The following is a 12,525-nucleotide window of genomic DNA, read 5'->3' as shown; positions in this document are numbered from 1 at the left end:
ACTACAGTTTCCACTTTCAGCAGAGTATTGTTTCTCTGAGACTTCAGTAACTTCTTGTATTGAATTGTTCTTCTTTTGAGATTCAATAACTTTAATACATTTCTCGGATTCCTCAATCACTTTAGCCAAATCTATAGCCACTTTCAATGTAGTGTTTTTCGAGCCCACAATCTTTCTTAAATTTTGCCATTGTTGCATTGAACAATCAACTGGTCTCTTAAGAGTTCATCACTCATTGCCCCAAACCTACACTTGATGGACAATTCTCTTAAGCGAGCAACAAAATCATCAATTGTTTCTTCGCTCTTCTGTTTCTGTGTATAAAATTTATAGCGATTCATGACAAGATTTTCTTCCTTGGCAAATCTAACCTCCAACCTAGAGATCCCCTCTTTATATTCATCAGGCATAACTTGCCCATTTGCTTGAAGAGCTATAGGTAAAAACCTAAAAACACGCTCTCCTTCTTTACCTAATTTACTTAATAATATTGCTTTCTTTCTTTTCTCAGAAAATTCCTGACCATCAAGTGCTTCTAGATAATTGTCAAACATGATGAACCAGTCCTCCCAAGGTATAGCTGGATTACCTGGTTCACTTAAAAATGGAGGTAGAAGAGTGACATTCACTTGTTGTGCCATTTTTTTTTTTATCTTTGTAGAATTAAATAAACTTTCTTGAGAGTCCAATCAATCAGTCACTTAGAAACTTTTGTAAATACCATAAGAAAGAAATAACAATAATAATTGTACTGGCTGAAGTCACTTCAAAGCTGTATGCAAAGAGCAATAATTCAAAACCATCTCTAAATAATTTGTTTCCCAGAAATGAATGTTTCAAGTCTATACAATCTCCAAATACCTTACTTAGAATATTTCCGATGCTCTAAGATGATCTTGACACTCTATAGTTTGTTTACCCTTCAACCGATATATCTATTTTTTAATATAAAGTGTCTTCCGACACCCGATGTCCGATGAGAAGTTCCCGAACACCTCAAGATGGCCGCCAGATGAAAACGAGGCTTGGAGCACAGAACGTATTCCGTCACATCCACTAGCTCACTGATGAAGAGCGTCCCTTCACAACGCAGTGAGCGTCATACGTCACACAGAAACGAAGAACTCCAAAGATGGAAGGAATCTTTCGAACTTCACTAGGTTGCTAAGGTATGTTTTCGAGCGGCACGCTCTACTTACGTTGCAACCGCCACCGAAGGGTTTCTTGCTTCCGAAGTTGTGTAAAATTGTGAAAATGTACAATTTGTTAGAACGCTAGTCTCGTAGTTTCATTCCAATACTGCATCTCTTACTTGGGTTCTTTTCGCTACGAGTCCACTCTACAGCTGTAAACTTGTTTCTTTGAAACAGCACTGTCTCCATAAAATCCGCTCCTCTTCCTCACTGGTCAGCAATAGCGTCGCCAAAATGTCGTAAATAAAACGCTATATCACAGATTAACCTTCTGGTAGTTCATTGTAGGAGAAACAATAGAGTGCAACTCTAGCGTCTGCTGACCAGCTCAAACTGACCAACACAGAACCCCGAGCGTGGAGTTAGAACAAACTCCATTCTGGAACACAATGAGTACATAAGGAGAAAAGGGTCAAACTAGTAATAAGCAAATACATTTACAACAATGGGCTCACTCCTGCATTCTATAAAGAGTATGCTCCGCTTCTTGTCCCACACATGGCTGAGATGTATAACGAGTCTGGACTTGGGAAGGTTTCCTCCATCTCTCCGCAAAGCCATGATCACTCTGCTATTAAAGCTGGATAAACCCCCTGAGAGCTGCGATTCCTATCGTCCCTTATCGCTAATTAATATCAACAACAAAATATATGCTAAACTACTTGCCATTTGTCGCCTCCCGCTGATGCCACTAATTACTCGTCCAGATCAATCGGGGTTCATTCCGGGTCGTGCTACGTCGCATAATCGGCATACTATTTTCTCTATCCTCCACCAGATCAACCCCTCTCTTCCTGCATTGGTGGCCCTTCTGGACGCCACCAAGCCTTTCGACATACTAGAATGGTCCTTTCTTTTTATCTCCTTCTGAGCCTGGGATTTAGCCCAGAATTTGTGTGTAAAATCCAGATCCTCTATGCGTTCCCGATGGCAGGCATCAGGGTTAATGGACAGATAGCTGACCCCATAGCGATCACGAGGTGCACCAGGCAGGGCTGCCCCTTGTCCCTCATTCTATTCGCTATCGCCATGGAGCTGCTGGCGCTGCACTTGCGCCAGCATCACACTCAGCGGTGCATTGGCTTTTCGCCCTGTGCCCTGGTCGTGTCCATGTACGCTTATTCACTTTAAGTATATCCACCGGCTGTCATAATGTACATTCGGGAACCGCAGGATAACTAAGCCCCCATGACCAGAGAGGTTGTTCGCTTTAGCTGCGTCTCCGGGGTCCAGGTTAATTGGGGCAAGTCCGTTCTTTTTCCCCTCACAGATACTACGCAGCCGTTCATCACGGACTAACCATTCCTTTGGGCTGATGGTCCTACCAGATACCTGGGCATTTGGCTGACCAGGGATGTTGACGAGCTGTGGAGAGCCAACTTCGGTAAAGCCATGACCTGGCTCGAGACCTAGATGCAAGCATGGCAAAGACTTCCCCTCTCGCTGGCCGGGCGCATCGCTATCACAAAAATGTTCGTGCTCCCCAAATTTTTATATTTGTTTATGAACATCCCCATCCCACTCATATTACAAATTTTTTTTAAACTGCACCCCAACATCCTCACGTTGATCTATGCGGGACGCCTGCCTCGCATCGCTTATGATTTCAATTAATTCAATTTATTTATTTATGATTTTGGAACTCCAAATAGGTCCACATAAAAGAAGAACCCAAACAAAAATATACATTTTCATACAATCAAGTAAAAGATGCAGAAATAACATTTTAAGAACATCGAATAAAATCTCTAAAAGGATCATAACATCTATAAAAAGATTATTTAATATATATCTAAAAAACTTTTAAAAAATTTAAAAATTCTATGGCAGAACATTTCATTTGGTGGATTATGAATAGCGTCTATAAATGCGGTGGCAGACAAAATGTTTAGTTGTAGACAAATTGGTCTCATCCACTTACGCCGATGTAAAAATAGAGCCGAGCAGACAAAAAGCACATGAGTAACATCCTGAATTGAATTATTACAAAAGTTACACATAGCTGAAGAACCATACCATCTGGACAATACATTATTCAGAGGAAGAAGATCCAGCCTCAATAAAAGCCAAAAACGGCGTACTCCATGGGGGAGATTCCAAGTAATATAATGTTGTACTTTTCTTATCAGACAAGAGTCAATGGTCAGAGCAACACCTTTCTTTGAAATGCAAGCTTCCCTATCCATATTGAAGCTTAATTTCCAAGAGGCCGATTTCAAAATAGACTTTAGCTGATATGGGGATAGAGTAGAAAGTACAGATTCATCTAATTGAAGCAGGTCGATCGCCATTCTAAATTTTTTTACAATTAAAGAAGGCTCTTTCAGAATTCCTAATAATTCTTTCTGAATAAGAAATCTTAATGTACCAGGTTCTCCCTTTGCGAGGCTAAAAACCCATCGCACTATCCCTGCAAGTCCCTGAACCCAACTGCTACGCAGACCAAATTCTAGCCTAAGGGCGGCCACGGATCAGCCGGAATTAACTGAGGTTAAAATCCGCAAAATTTTACCTTCAGTTGTATTTAAAAAAAAAACACTTTCCCAGGTCAAGTAATTCAATGCCATACAGTAAGGAAGCTGGAATTTTAACGCGGAAAACCTCTAGTAGAAAGGAAAAATTTCTTTTACCTGTAGATCTATAGAGAGAGATTAAACTTTTGTCTCGTGCCAATGCTTTCTGAGTGTTATTTGCTATGTGAGCCATATCACTTAACTTTCCACCTATAATTTTTCCTAGAAAGACATAAGATTTTACCACTTCCAGTTTTTGTCCACCTACTGACCAAGTGAAATTCCCATATTTCGGCTTTTTCCTTCCCGTCATACACATTACTTTACTTTTTGCCACATTTATCTTTAACCTCATGCGCGCTAGCGGAATTCCGCTCGTACGCTGAGATTTTTAAAAGCGCATGTTACGTGACGAGCTGGGCTCGTCATCAGCGTGCGAGGAGGCTACGCCATGACGAGCCCAGCTCGTCATCAGCGTGGAAGGGGTTAAGTGATGAGTCTCTGCATAATCATGTAATGCCTGCAGACGATTATTTAATCCCCGCGGAGTTAAGTCCAGGGTTAATATATCGTCTGCATAAAGCAGACAGACAATCGATTTGCCCCCCAATAAAGGGGCGATACCTTCACATGAAGACAAGGCATAGGGGAGGTCAGATATGTACAAGGAAAATAATAAAGGGGCCAGCAAACACCCTTGTTTTAAACCGTTTGCCGTAGGAATGGCTTGGGAAAGGCCTCTTTCCCCTCCCATCAAGACTCTACACCAAGTATCAGAGTGGAGAGCCCGAACTAGCCCCAGAAGGGTAGACGGCATGCCAAGATCCGATAGTTTCCTCCACAGCAAAGGACGATCTACTTTATCGAATGCTGTGGATAAGTCTATGAAGGCTGCATAGATTCCCCCTCCTTGGACGTTAATGTATTTTTCTGTTAAGACTTGCTATGCCGTAAGATTATCCATAGTTCCATGCTTTCCCCTGAACCCAGTCTGTTAGGACATCGCTTATGATGTCCTAACATTGCCCCTAGCAAGGGGGCGGCTCCCTCGATCTTAGACTCTATGCGTTATGTGCCCAAGCCAGCTTCCTCCACTTTTGGGTACAGTTGAGACCGACCTGGCTTCTACCTGGCCATTGCAGACAGCATTATGTCTACCACACCGGACCCCGCACAGTGAGATAGACACCGTGGAGTGCGTAAGTTGGGCTTGGGATGGGCTGCGCAAACAGGCTTTGCACCCTCAATGCAACTCGCTTGTAACCCTGCATTCGCCCCATCACAGGCAGCTGGCATGACACGCAGCGAGCCTGCACATCTGCACTGGTGGCAACATATACCCCAACAATACTTTCCTCACAATGCCCGAAGACTTAACACCACTAGACAAACTGCTCTTTTACCAGATTTGGGCCACGTTCAAGAATGACAACACAACCTTTCCACTTACTCCCACGCCTCTCACTGCGCCGGAGTACAAGCTATGAAATGCGTTACTTACCTGTAACTGCAGTTATCCAGTATTAGTGTCTTTCATAGATTCACATGCCTGAATCAGATTCACATGCCTGAATCATTCCCCGTCGTCGAGACGGGAGCCTCCGGTATATAAAAAAGTAATGTCCTAAGACATACATAAAGAGAATAGGTCTAAGGGTCTCACCTTAGTAACCTATCTAGGTCCTTATGCAGGAAGGACCAAATAGAGTAGGCTCCAGGGTCCCACCTTGGTAGCCTATCTGTGTCCTTTTGTAAAAAAGGACCTAAGTAAAAGGAACAACCAATCAGCTACTACCTCCCTCTAGAACCTTCCTGTGAGGAGCCTCAGTCTCTCAGATTTTCGTACGCACCAAGTTGGTTAGGTGTAAACCTGTTAGAGAGAGGTGAGTCCTTCCAGGGGAGGCGGGAGGGTGCATGTGAATCTATGAAAGACACTAATACTGGATAACTGCAGTTACAGGTAAGTAACGCATTTCTTATCCAGTATTTGGTTGTCTTTCATAGATTCACATGCCTGAATCAGAGTAGCAAGCAATACAATATGCACATTCTGTGTTGATACAGAAAATATACGCCTGCAAATAAGGAACATTTGTGACTGTAAAAACAACAGCATACAATGTCATGCAGAATCTAGTAATAAAGAAATGTGCATACCAGTCAAGGATGGTGGGAAGTAGGAGGGCTCACCTCACTGGAATAGATGGCGAAGCACTGCTCTGCCCACTGCTGCGTCTTTCGTCAGCTCAGCATCCAAGCAGTAGTGCCTGGTGAAGGTATGCGGGGACTTTCAGGTCGCCGCTCTACAGATGTCCAGGAGTGGCACTCCAGCAAACAGTGCCGCAGACGTAGACATGGCTCTGGTGGAGTGGGCTTTGGCCCGTGAGTCCAGAGGTCGCCCCGCCTTCTCATGGCAGAGAGTTATAGCTGAAGAGATCCATCTTGATATACTTTGCTTTGTTAAGGGCATGCCCTTCCTAGGTCTGCTGAATGCGACAAAGAGTTGGGATGACTTCCTGAATTGTCTTGTTCTGTCAAGATAGAATTTGAGGCATCTCTGAAGGTCTAAAGAGTGCAATGATTTCTCAGCCGAAGTAGATGGGTTCGGAAAGAACGATTTAAGAACCACGGGCTCATTTAAATGGAAGTCCGATGGGACTTTGGGTATGAATCGTGGGTTAGTACGCAGGATGACTCTGTCCTCTTTGAATTGTAAGAAAGGGTCCTGGATGGAGAGGGCTTGCAATTCACCTACCCTTCTGGCCGAGGTTAGTGCCAGTAAGAGGGCTGTCTTCCACGACAGGAATTTGATATCCGATTTGTGGATAGGCTCGAAGGGATGCTTCATCAACTGGTGAAGAACTACGTTGAGTTGCCATGTTGGAGGGACAGGTTTTGGTCTAGGGAAGGACCTAAAAAGGCCCTTTAGGAATTGTTTGATGAGCCTGTCCGCCCACGGGGAAGGGCCCCTAGAAGTTCGAGTGAACCTAGAAATTGCTGCCAGGTGGACCTTGATGGACGCATGGGCCAGTCCGGAGTGCGCCAGGTGTAGGAGGTATGGCAGGAGTTGCTGGGGGGTGACATGGAAAGGGTGCAGACCTTCCTTCGCACACCAGACGCAGAAGCGTTTCCATTTGAGAGTATAGGTCTTTTTAGTGCTGTCAGCTCTAGCGTTGGCCAGGACATCTCTGCACTCCTGCGGAATGTTCAGATGGCTGAACTCGCGGTATTCAGGAGCCAGGCTGACAATTTCAGAGGGCCCAGGTTCGGGTGGAGAACCTGTCCGTGAGACATCGTGAGCAGGGTCGGGTGATTGTGTAGGCGAAGAGGCGGATGGATAGATAGACGATGAAGTTCCGTGTACCAGTGCTGCCTCGGCCAGGATGGGGCGATGAGGATCAGGGTGCAGGGCTCCGATTTCATCTTCCTGATTACTCTGGGTATCAGTGGGAATGGCGGAAAGGCGTAAGCAAACACGTTCTGCCAAGCTATGGAAAATGCATTCCCTAGTGTTCCTGGTTGGGGAAGCCTGCTTGCGAAGCTTGGGCATTTGGCGTTCTCCCTGGTGGCGAAGAGGTCTATCTGTGGTGTCCCCCACTTCGCGAAGATGTAGTCCATTGCTCCCGCATCCAACTCCCATTCGTTGGATAGAGACTGTTCCCTGCTCAGGGCGTCCGCTAGGACGTTGTCTTTGCCCGGAACGTATTCGGCTTTGAGTGTTATGCCATGTTGGAGAAGCCAGTTCCAAACTCTCTGAGATTCTCGAGAGAGAGAGAGAGAGAGAGCGCGTCCCTCCCTGTTTGTTCAGGTAGTGCATCGTCGTAGTGTTGTCCGTCCTGACTAGCACTGGGGAGTTTCGGATGCGCGGGAGGAACGATTGGAGCGCCAGGAAAACTGCCCTTAGCTCTAGAATGTTGATGTGGAGTTTGGATTCCTGTGGCGTCCATTTTCCGTTGGTCTGTAGTTCTTGCAGGACTGCACCCCAGCCTTCCAAGGATGCGTCCGTGGTGATGATATGTGGTTGCGCCGGAAGCAGGAACGGCAGCCCTTGCGACAGGTGTTTGGTTGATCTCCACCATTGTAGGTTGTTGATCATAGGTTGGGTGACTCGTATGCGGTCCTCGAAGGATCCCGCAGCTTGTGTCCACTGTTTTGTCAGTTCTTCCTGAAGGGGACGCATTTTTAGGCGGCAGTGCGGGATGAGCAGAATGCATGACGACATCATGCCGAGGAGCGATTTGAAGATACGGACGGTCAGAGTCTTTTTGGATGCCACTGACTTGGCCAAGGAGATAAGTTTCGACTTTCTCTCCTGTGATGGGAAGGCTTTTGTGCATTCCGTGTCCAGGGTCGCTCCAAGGAAAGTGATGACTTTGGTTAGTGTTAAAGTTGACTTTTCTTTGTTGAGGGTCAAGCCTAGTCGGCGGAAAAGATGCAGACAGGCGCTGGAAGATGCGGCTGCGGCTTCTCTCGACGGAGCCTTTACCAGCCAGTCGTCCAGGTAAGGGAAGACCTGGTGTCCCTGCTGGCGAAGAAAGGCTGCGACAGGAGAAAGGCATTTCGTAAAGATCCGTGGGGCAGATTTGAGGCCGAAGGGGAGGACGCGGAATTGGTAGTGTACACCTGTGACCCTTGAGGATAGGGATGTGGTAATAGGCGTCCTGTAGGTCTAGTGATGTCATGTAGTCGCCTTTTTCCAGCAGTCCCAGGATCTCTTATAGTGTGACCATACGGAACGACTGTTTCTTTAAGAACACATTGAGAGCTCTCAAGTCGAGGATCGGTCGCCATTTCTTTCCCTTTTTGTGAATTAGGAAGAAGTGGGAATAGAATCCCTCCCCCTTTTGGGCGTGTGGAACTTTTTCTATTGCGCCCTTCTGAAGCATGGAAGCTAGTTCTTGGAGAAGCAGCCGTAGGTGTCTGTGAGGGCGCTTGACAGGTGGTGTCTGTGGGGGATTTGAGAGGAATTCCAGAGAGTGGCCGAATTGAAGGAGTTGTAGAACCCACTGGTCCGTTGTTATTTGCCGCCAATTTTGTAGGTAAAAAGAAAGTTTTCCTCCAAGTCGCAAAGAATGTGATGGTGGAGGGGCTGGCCAATTGATAGAGTCATTGGCGATTGCCTGCGGGTCTCTTCTGTCCTTTTCCTCTGTAGGACGATTTGTTGAAGGAGGTCTGACGTCCCGACTGGTTTTGGCGCTGTTGAAACTGCGTCTTGCCCTGTGAGTATGAGTAGGAGGACTTGTTTTGATAAGAGCCTCTATAGGAGGATTGTCCTCTTCCTCTGTTGGTACGAAAGGACTGATTGCGAGATTGCAGAGTACCTAGGGCCCTGGCTGTGTCGGTGTCCTTCTTGATTGCGGTGAGGGCTTCGTCAATCTTCTCGCCGAAAAGATGATCGCCGTCATAAGGCATATCAAGAATTTTGGTTTGGATCTCCTGTCTGAAAGAGGTGGCCTTAAGCCAGCCTTGGCGTCTAAGAACAGCGGCGCCTGCCAGCTGTCTGAAGCCAGTCATGGCCACGTCAATGGCACAGTTGATTAGTTCGGAAGCCGAAGTTTGGCCCTCGAGGAGGAGCGAGTGTGCTTCCGCTTTCAGATCTTCTGGAAGGTCAGCAAGGTAGGGCGCGATGTCCGCCCAGAGTTGACGGTTGTAACGTCCAAGAAGGGCAATGGAGTTGGCGATCTTCACCGTCGTCGCAGACGTAGTGGAAAAACGCTTTCCGACGGCATCCAGCTTCCTGCCTTCTTTATCGGGTGGCGTTGATAAAGGGGATGCAGGGTTGCGCGAATTCTTCTGCGCCGCCTGGGTGACCACAGAGTCCGCCTTGGGGTGACCCGTGAGGCATGCTGGAGCCGACGACGTAGCTTTATATTTTTTGTCCAGTCTGGGTACGACTACCTGCAGGGAAGGTGAAGACTGCATGAGTTGTTTGCCCTGTTTTAGTAGGTAATCAATGATCGGGATCGATCTTGTTGTTTTCTTCGTTGGCTCCTTAAAATCATAAAGGAAACAGTCAGTTTCCTGTGTTTCCATGGACATATGGAACCTTTTGGCTGCCCTTTCCATGAGGTTATGGAAACCTCCAATATCTGCGGGCGGAGACTCAGAGGATTGTGGCTCCGGAGAGGCTGGAGAGTGAGTGACGTAGTCTTGGTCAGCGTCCACGTCTGTATCGTCGTCTCGGACTTCCCCTTCTTCATGTTCTCTTCCCTCGTCCTCGGACGAGATGGGGTCTTGTGCTGGGTCTTGTGTCCTAGGAAGAACCAGTGGAGGGGGTTTATGTCGTGGCACGGGCGCAGGAACGGACACAGCTGGCTGCGGGGTTGGCGGAACAACAGGAGTGGCTTTTTGTGGAAACCGCTCTTTGTAGTCCTGAATGAGGAAGCGCAAGTCTGAAACTAAGGAGGCTGGCAGGCACACCATTGGAGTCACTTGAGTGTGAACCTGGGTATTTACAACTGGAGGCACAGGTTCCTCAACCTCCTGCTCTTCGTCAGTACTTTGGCACTTGACAATCAGGTCTGAAGGGCTAGTGGCCTGGGTAAACATTTCCTCCTCCATGTCTTGGTCCTGTAAGAAGCAGGATGGCGTTAGCTGCTGGACCTTACTAGGTGATGTCATCTCCGGTGTAATCGGTTTTTTGGACATTCTGATGGTAACATGGGATGTTTGGGCGTCCATAGCATGTGATAGGAGCTCAGACTCCTTCCAGGCACCAGTCGCCGTCGACGCCTGTGACGATGGCTTCATTAAGGAGCTCTCCGTCATTGGTTGAATTTTAGTCTTCGTCGACGGTAAGTCCGTCGACGACGCTCTCATCGACGGTGATTTTGCCTTTGATAGCTTTTCCGCCGTCGATTGCTTCGTCGTCGGCACCGTCGTCGACGGAGTGCTCTTCGTCGACGGTGGGGGCTTCGTCGACGGTGTGGCTTTCGTCGACGGTGTCGGCGTCGACGTCCTCGTCGACGGTCGTGTCGTCGACGGCGTGCTCCTAGTCGTCGACGGAGCGGAGGATGAAAGCGGTCTACCTGTCGACGATGAGGGTGTTAGTCTCGTCGACGAGGAAGACGCCGACGATGCCGTCGTCGTCGACACTGTCGTCGTCGATGTAGAGACTGTTTTTAGCGATGAGGTTGTCGCCGATGTCGCCGTCGTCGTAGTAAGCAGTGGTTGCTTCCTGGGGACAGGAAGGTCCTTGCTAGACACGGTAGGCTTGCCCTCTGAAGACCTTTTGGACTTCTTAGGAGGGGTGTCTGAGGGGCCAGGCGAGGAAGCCCTAGGCCTCTTCAAGGAAAACTGTGAGGCGCCAGACATGCTCTCACCTTCAGAAACCAGGTCGCCTTCCGGTTTGTCCTTAAGCCTGTTCAGCCATATTAGAAGTCTCCCTTCCCGGTCTTTCTGGGTCTTGTGGGAGAATTTACGGCAAATCCTGCAGTCTATGGACTGGTGGTGAGGATAGAGACAGTATAGGCAGGTCTCATGTTCGTCGTCCACGTGAAGCCTCAACTTGCCACAGGAGGCACAGGGTCGAAAAAGTGCTCTCTTTTTGCTATCAGCCATAGCAAAGAAAGTCGAAAAACTGTAAAGTTTAGAAGAAAATCCAAGATTCCTGAGGAGAACTCAGGTGGAGACTCCCTAGCACAACGTGCGGTAGAAAATCTGAGAGACTGAGGCTCCTCACAGGAAGGTTCTAGAGGGAGGTAGTAGCTGATTGGTTGTTCCTTTTACTTTGGTCCTTTTTTACAAAAGGACACAGATAGGCTACCAAGGTGGGACCCTGGAGCCTACTCTATTTGGTCCTTCCTGCATAAGGACCTAGATAGGTTACTAAGGTGAGACCCTTAGACCTATTCTCTTTATGTATGTCTTAGGACATTACTTTTTTATATACCGGAGGCTCCCGTCTCGACGACGGGGAATGATTCAGGCATGTGAATCTGATTCAGGCATGTGAATCTATGAAAGACACCCAAATACTGGATAACCACTGCTTCTCTGTGTAAGATTGTCACTTGGCTTTACGCGCTTTCATTGGCAGCCTCCTCCACAGACACTGAGTGGACTCGAGCTGCATAGAGTGCGGACCTGGCTGGTGACCTCCCTTCCACGCAGTGGCAATACTGCTATGATCAAACTAGACAGCTCTCCCTCAACTATTGTTTAAGGCTGATTCACTTTAAGTATATCCACCGGCTGTACCGAACTCCACTAACGCTGTATAAGATGGGTCTAAGGGACAATGATCGGTCCGTGTGCTGCTCGGCGCCAGGTGGGGATTTTGCACACTTGGCCTGGTAGTGCCCGAAGGTCTCAGGCTTTTGGCTGGAGGTGTGCTCCATTGTCAGTGATATTACCCTAGAACGTGTGGCTCCGGACACCCTGTTGTGCCTCCTGGGACATATTAAAAACATTTCAGACAGTAACCGTAAACTGGTTGCAATGCTGCTGGTGCTTGCCAAGAGGCCAGTGGCGATTCACTGGGGCTGCAAACCGGCGCCAAAGGTTAAGAACTGGATAGCCGATGTGGCTCAATGCCAAACGCTTCTTGGTGAATTTTGGGACTTAATGCCAGCGGCAATACGCCTCCGGATATTTGGGGACACCTCATATCCTACCTTCACTGACTGGCAAACCCAGATGCACCCCTGGAGGGTCCCCCTTCTTACTGACGCTCAGGTTGTCGAGACAGACCTTGGCACGACGGACCGCTGACACACCATTGACCATTAGTAAGTCACACAGACAACGGTGCAATTGGGGGAATCTTCCCTTTTTCATTTGAAATGTTATGATGGGATGTGCATTACTCTATGGCCTTC

General features: G+C 47.7%; 1 protein-coding gene across 4 annotated transcripts in view; it reads left to right on the top strand.

Moving 5' to 3' along the window:
• Positions 1 to 12,525, top strand: part of FKBP5 (FKBP prolyl isomerase 5) — a 940,582-nt gene that overhangs the window by 273,601 nt on the left and 654,456 nt on the right. The window contains exon 3 of one of the 4 annotated variants that reach the window (XM_086923254.1): positions 954 to 1,169. The exons of the other annotated variants lie outside the window; for them this stretch is intronic. The gene's annotated coding sequence lies outside the window, so the exon portion shown is untranslated. The remainder of the gene's footprint in view (positions 1 to 953; positions 1,170 to 12,525) is intronic. 4 annotated transcript variants of the gene reach the window in all.

Source organism: Lissotriton vulgaris, chromosome 5 (assembly GCF_964263255.1).
Source record: "Lissotriton vulgaris chromosome 5, aLisVul1.2, whole genome shotgun sequence".
NCBI classification, from domain to species: domain Eukaryota; kingdom Metazoa; phylum Chordata; class Amphibia; order Caudata; family Salamandridae; genus Lissotriton; species Lissotriton vulgaris.
Note: the sequence above shows the minus strand (reverse complement) of the source record. Positions and strands in the feature narration are given on the sequence as shown.